The sequence below is a fragment of the Panulirus ornatus genome, chromosome 65, assembly GCF_036320965.1.
Source record: "Panulirus ornatus isolate Po-2019 chromosome 65, ASM3632096v1, whole genome shotgun sequence".
Lineage (NCBI taxonomy): Eukaryota > Metazoa > Arthropoda > Malacostraca > Decapoda > Palinuridae > Panulirus > Panulirus ornatus.
The window spans coordinates 14,981,700-14,989,199 of NC_092288.1; positions in this window are offsets into that span (position 1 = coordinate 14,981,700).

Consider the following 7,500-nt stretch of genomic DNA (forward strand, 5'->3'; position numbering starts at 1 on the left):
GCGCACATGCGGGGGGAGGGGTTGTCATTTCATGTGCGGCGGGGTGGAGACGCGCATGAATAGGGCAGACAGTATGAATTATATAATGTGCATATATGTATATGTCTGTGTGTGTGTATATCTATATATATGTATACGTTGAGATGTACAGGTATGTATATGTGTGTGTGTGGACGTGTATGTATATACATGTGTATGTGGGTGGGTTGGGCCATTCTTTCGTCTGTTTCCTTACGCTACCTCGCGAACACACATTCCTCACGTGTCGTAGAAGGCGACTAAAGGGGACGGAAGCGGGGACTAGAAACCCTCCCCTCCATGTATCTTAACTTTCTAAAAGGGGAAACAGAAGAAGGAGTCACGCGGGGAGTGCTCATCCTCCTCGAAGGCTCAGATTGGGGTGTCTAAATGTGTGTGGATTTAACCAAGATGAGAAAAAAGGAGAGATAGGTAGTATGTTGAGGAAAGGAACCTGGATGTAATTGCTCTGAGTGAAACGAAGCTCAAGGGTAAAGGGGAAGAGTGGTTTGGGAATGTCTTGGGAGTAAAGTCAGGGGTTAGTGAGAGGACAAGAGCAAATGAAGGAATAGCGCTACTGAAACAGGAGTGGTGGAAGTATGTGATAGAGTGTAAGAAAGTAAACTCTAGATTGATATGGGTAAAACTGAAAGTTGATGGAGAGAGATGGGTGATTATTGGTGCATATGCACCTGGGCATGAGAAGAAAGATCATGAGAGGCAAGTGTTTTGGGAGAAACTGAGTGAATGTGTTAGTGGTTTTGATGCACGAGACCGGGTTATAGTGATGGGTGATTTGAATGCAAAGGTGAGTAATGTGGCAGTTGAGGGAATAATTGGTATACATGGGGTGTTCAGTGTTGTAAATGGAAATGGTGAAGAGCTTGTAGATTTATGTGCTTAAAAAGGACTGGTGATTGGGAATACCTGGTTTAAAAAGCGAGATATACATAAGTATACGTATGTAAGTAGGAGAGATGGCCAGAGAGCGTTACTGGATTACGTGTTAATTGATAGGCGCGCGAAAGAGAGACTTTTGGATGTTAATGTGCTGAGAGGTGCAACTGTATGGATGTCTTATCATTATCTTGTGGAGGCGAAGGTGAAGATTTGTAGAGGTTTTCAGAAAAGAAGAGAGAATGTTGGGGTGAAGAGAGTGGTGAGAGTAAGTGAGCTTGGGAAGGAGACTTGTGTGAGGAAGTACCAGGAGAGACTGAATACAGAATGGAAAAAGGTGAGAACAAAGGAGGTAAGGGGAGTTGGGGCAGGAATGGAATGTATTTAGGGAAGCAGTGATGGCTTGCGGAAAAAATGCTTGTGGCATGAGAAGGGTGGGAAGTGGGCAGATTAGAAAGGGTAGTGAGTGGTGGGATGAAGAAGTAATATTATTAGTGAAAGAGAAGAGAGAGGCATTCGGACGATTTTTGCTGGAAAATAATGCAAATGAGTGGGAGATGTATAAAAGAAAGAGGCAGGAGGTCAAGAGAAAGGTGCAAGAGGTGAAAAAGAGGGCAAATGAGAGTTGGGGTGAGAGAGTATCATTAAATTTTAGAGAGAATAAAAAGATATTTTGGAAGGAGGTAAATAAAGTGCGTAAGACAATGGAGCAAATGGGAACTTCAGTGAACGGGGCTAATGGTGAGGTGATAACAAGTAGTGGTGATGTGAGAAGAAGATGGAGTGAGTATTTTGAAGGTTTGTTGAATGTGTTTGATGATAGAGTGGCAGATATAACGTGTTTTGGTCGAGGTGGTGTGCAAAGTGAGAGGGTTAGGGAAAATGATTTGGTAAACAGAGAAGAGGTAGTAAAAGCTTTGCGGAAGATGAAAGCCGGCAAGGCAGTGGGTTTGGATGGTATTGCAGTGGAATTTATCAAAAAAGGGGGTGACTGTATTGTTGACTGGTTGGTAAGGTTATTTAATGTATGTATGATTCATGGTGAGGTGCCAGAGGATTGGCGGAATGCTTGCATAGTGCCATTGTACAAAGGCAAAGGGGATAAGAGTGAGTGCTCAAATTACAGAGGTATAAGTTTGTTGAGTATTCCTGGTAAATTATATGGGAGGGTATTGATTGAGAGCGTGAAGGCATGTACAGAGCATCAGATTGGGGAAGAGCAGAGTGGTTTCAGAAGTGGTGGAAGATGTGTGGATCAGGTGTTTGCTTTGAAGAATGTATGTGAGAAATACTTAGAAAAGCAAATGGATTTGTATGTAGCATTTATGGATCTGGAGAAGGCATATGATAGAGTTGATAGAGATGCTCTGTGGAAGGTATTAAGAATATATGGTGTGGGAGACAAGTTGTTAGAAGCAGTGAAAGTTTTTATCGGGAATGTAAGGCGTGTGTACGTGTGGGAAGAGAGGAAAGTGATTGGTTCTCAGTGAATGTAGGTTTGCGGCAGGGGTGTGTGATGTCTCCATGGTTGTTTAATTTGTTTATGGATAGGGTTGTTAGGGAGGTGAATGCAAGAGTTTTTGAAAAAGGGGAATGTATGCAGTCTGTTATGGATGAGAGCGCTTGGGAAGTGAGTCAGTTGTTGTTCGCTGATGATACAGCGCTGGTGGCTGATTCATGTGAGAAACTGCAGAAGCTGGTGACTGAGTTTGGTAAAGTGTGTGAAAGAAGAAAGTTAAGAGTAAATGTGAATAAGAGCAAGGTTATTAGGTACAGTAGGGTTGAGGGTCAAGTCAATTGGGAGGTAAGTTTGAATAGAGAAAAACTGGAGGAAGTGAAGTGTTTTAGATATCTGGGAGTGGATCTGGCAGCGGATGGAACCATGGAAGCGGAAGTGAATCATATGGTGGGGGAGGGGGCGAAAATTCTGGGAGCCTTAAAGAATGTGTGGAAGTCGAGAACATTATCTCGGAGAGCAAAAAGTGGGTATGTTTGAAGGAACAGTAGTTCCAAAAATGTCGTATGGTTGCGAGGCGTGGGCTGTGGATTGAGTTGTGCGCAGGAAGGTGGATGTGCTGGAAATGAGATGTTTGAGGACAATATGTGGTGTGAGGTGGTTTGATCGAGTAAATAATAATAGGGTAGGAGAGACGTGTGGTAATAAAAAGAGTGTGGTTGAGAGAGCAAAAGAGGGTGTTTTGAAATGGTTTGGTCACATGGAGAGAATGAGTGAGGAAAGATTGACCAAGAGGATATATGTGTCAGAGGTGGAGGGAACGAGGAGAAGTGGGAGACCAAATTGGAGGTGGAAAGATGGAGTGAAAAAGATTTTGAGTTATCGGGGCCTGAATATGCAGGAGGGTGAAAGGCGTGCAAGGAATAGAGTGAATTGGAAGGATGTGGTATACCTGGGTCGACGTGCTGTCAATTGGATATAACCAGGGCATGTGAAGCGTCTGGGGTAAACCATGGAAAGTTCTGTGGGGCCTGGATGTGGAAAGGGAGCCGAGGTTTCGGTGCATTATTACATGATAGCCAGAGTCTGAGTGTGAACGAATGGGGCCTTTGTTGTCGTTTCCTAAAGCTACCTCGCACACATGAGGGAGGAGGGGGTTGTTATTCCATGTGTGGCGGGGTGGCGATGGAAATGAATAAAGGCAGACAGTATGAATTATGTACATGTGTATATATGTATATGTCTGTGTGTGTATATATATGTATGCATTGAGATGTATAGGTATGTATTTTTGCGTGTGTGGACGTGTATGTATATGCATGTGTATGTGGGTGGGTTGGGCCATTCTTTCGTCTGTTTCCTTGCGCTACCTCGCTAACACGGGAAACAGCGACAAAGCAAAATAGATAGATATAAAAAAATTATATATATATATATATATATATATATATATATATATATATGTATATATATATATATATATATATATATATAGGGTGTTTTGGTCGAGGCGATGTGCGAAGTCAGAGGGTTAGGGAGAATGATTTGGTAAACAGAGAAGAGGGAGTGAAAGTTTTGCGGAAGATGAAAGCCTGCAAGGCGGCGGGTTTGAATAGTACTGCAGTGGAATTTATTAAAAAGGTGTGTGGCTGTGTTGTTGGCTGGTTGGTGAGGATATTCAATGTATGTATGACTCATGGTGAAGTGCCTGAGGATTGGCGGAATGCCTGCATAGTGCCATTGTACAAAGGCAAAGGGGATAAAGGTGAGTGCTCAAATTTCAGAGGCATAAGTTTGTTGAGTATTCCTGGGAAATCATATGGGAGGGTATTGATTGATTGGATGAAGGCATGTACAGAGCATCACATTGGGGAAGAGCAGTGTGGTTTCAGAAGTGGTAGAGGATGTGTGGATCAGGTGTTTGCTTTGAAGAATGTATGTGAGAAATACTTAGAAAAGCAAATGGAGTTGTTTGTAGCATTTATGGATCTGGAGTAGGCAAATGATAGAGTTGATAGAATGCTCTGTGGAAGGTATTAAGAGTATATGGTGTGGGAGAAAAGTTGCTGGAAGCAGTGAAAAAATCTTATCGAGGATGTAAGGCATGTGTACGAGTAGGAAGAGAAGAAAGTGGTTAGTTCTCAGTGAATGTCGGTTTGCGACGGGGGTGCGTGATGTCTCCATGATTGTTTAATTTGGGAAGGAGACTTGGGAAGGAGACTTGTGTGGGGAAGTACCAGGAGAGACTGAGTACAGAATTGAAAAAGGTGAGAACAAAGGAGGTAAGGGGAGTGGGGGAGGAATGGGATGTATTTAGGGAAGCAGTGATGGCTTGCTCAAAAGATGCTTGTGGCATGAGAAGCGTGGGAGGTGGGTTGATTAGAAAGGGTAGTGAGTGGTGGGATGAAGAAGTAAGATTATTAGTGAAAGAGAGGAGAGAGGCATTTGGACGATTTTTGCAGGGAAGAAATGCAAATAACTGGAAGACGTATAAAAGAAAGAGGCAGGAGGTCAAGAGAAAGGTGCAAGAGGTGAAAAAGATGGCAAATGAGAGTTGGGGTGAGAGAGTATCATTAAATTTTAGGGAGAATAAAAAGATGTTCTGAAAGGAGGTAAATAAAGTGCGTAAGACAAGGGGGCAAATGGGAACTTCAGTGAACGGGGCTAATGGGGAGGTGATAACAAGTAGTGGTGGTGTGAGAAGGAGATGGAGTGAGTATTTTGAAGGTTTGTTGAATGTGTTTGATGATAGAGTGGCAGATATAGGGTGTTTTGGTCGAGGTGGTGTGCAAAGTGAGAGGGTTAGGGAAAATGATTTGGTAAACAGAGAAGAGGTAGTAAAAGCTTTGCGGAAGATGAAAGCCGGCAAGGCAGCAGGTTTGGATGGTATTGCAATGGAATTTATTAAAAGAAAAAGGGGGTGATTGTATTGTTGACTGGTTGGTAAGGTTATTTAATGTATGTATGATTCATGGTGAGGTGCCTGAAGATTGGCGGAATACTTGCATAGAGCCATTGTGCAAAGGCAAAGGGGATAAGAGTGAGTGCTCAAATTACAGAGGTATAAGTTTGTTGAGTATTTCTGGGAAATTATATGGGAGGGTATTAATTGAGAGGATGAAGGCATGTATAGAGCATCAGAGTGGGGAAGAGCAGTGTGGTTTCAGAAGTGGGAGAGGATGTGAGGATCAGGTGTTTGCTTTGAAGAATGTATGTGAGAAATACTTAGAAAAGCAAATGGATTTGTATGTAGCATTTATGGATCTGGAGAAGGCATATGATAGATTTGATAGAGATGCTCTGTGGAAAGTATTAAGAATATATGGTGTGGGAGGCAAGTTGATAGAAGCAGTGAAAAGTTTTTATCGAGGATGTAAGGCATGTGTACGTGTAGGAAGAGAGGAAAGTGATTGGTTCTCAGTGAATGTAGGTTTGCGGCAGGGGTGTGTGATGTCTCCATGGTTGTTTAATTTGTTTATGGGTGGGGTTGTTAGGGAGGTGAATGCAAGAGTTTTGGAAAGAGGGGCATGTATGCAGTCTGTTGTGGATGAGAGAGCTTGGGAAGTGAGTCAGTTGTTGTTCGCTGATGATACAGCGCTGGTGGATGATTCATATGAAAAACTGCAGAAGCTGGTGACTGAGTTTGGTGAGGTGTGTGAAAGAAGAAAGCTGAGAGTAAATGTAAATAAGAGCAAGGTTATTAGGTACAGTAGGGTTGAGGGTCAAGTCAATTGGGAGGTAAGTTTGAATGGAGAAAAACTGGAGGAAGTGAAATGTTTTAGATATCTGGGAGTGGATCTGGCAGCGGATGGAACCATGGAAGCGGAAGTGAATCATATGGTGGGGGAGGGGGCGAAAATTCTGGGAGCCTTGAAAGGTGTGTGAAAGTCGAGAACATTATCTCGGAAAGCAAAAGTGGGTATGTTTGAAGGAATAGTGGTTCCAACAATGCTGTATGGTTGCGAGGCGTGGGCATTGGGTAGAGTTGTGCGGAGGAGAGTGGATGTGCTGGAAATGAGATGATTGAGGACAATATGTGGTGTGAGGTGGTTTGATCGAGTAAGTAATAATAGGGTAGGAGAGATGTGTGGTAATAAAAAGAGTGGTTGAGAGAGCAGAAGAGGGTGTTTTGAAATGGTTTGGTCACATGGAGAGAATGAGTGAGGAAAGATTGACCAAGAGGATATACGTGTCAGAGGTGGAGGGAACGAGGAGAAGTGGGAGACCAAATTGGAGGTGGAAAGATGGAGTGAAAAAGATTTTGAGTGATCGGGGCCTGAACATGCAGGAGGGAGAAAGGCGTGCAAGGAATAGAGTGAATTGGAAGGATGTGGTATACCTGAGTCGACGTGCTGTCAATTGGATATAACCAGGGCATGTGAAGCGTCTGGGGTAAACCAGATCCACTCCCAGATATCTAAAACACTTCACTTCCTCCAGTTTTTCTCCATTCAAACTTACCTCCCAATTGACTTGACCCTCAACCCTACTGTACCTAATAACCTTGCTCTTATTTACATTTACTCTCAGCTTTCTTCTTTCACACACCTTACCAAACTCAGTCACCAGCTTCTGCAGTTTTTCATATGAATCAGCCACCAGCGCTGTATCATCAGCGAACAACAACTGACTCACTTCCCAAGCTCTCTCATCCACAACAGACTGCATACATGCCCCTCTTTCCAAAACTCTTGCATTCACCTCCCTAACAACCCCACCCATAAACAAATTAAACAACCATGGAGACATCACACACCCCTGCCGCAAACCTACATTCACTGAGAACCAATCACTTTCCTCTCTTCCTACACGTACACATGCCTTACATCCTCGACAAAAACTTTTCACTGCTTCTAACAACCTGCCTCCCACACCAAATATTCTTAATACCTTCCACAGAGCATCTCTGTCAACTCTATCATATGCCTTCCCCAGATCCATAAATGCTACATTGAAATCCATTTGCTTTTCTAAGTATTTCTCACATACATTCTTCAAAGCAAACACCTGATCCACACATCCTCTACCACTTCTGAAACCACACTGCTCTTCCCCAATCTGATGCTCTATACATGCCTTCATCCTCTCAATCAATACCCTCCCATATAATTTACCAGGAATGCTCAACA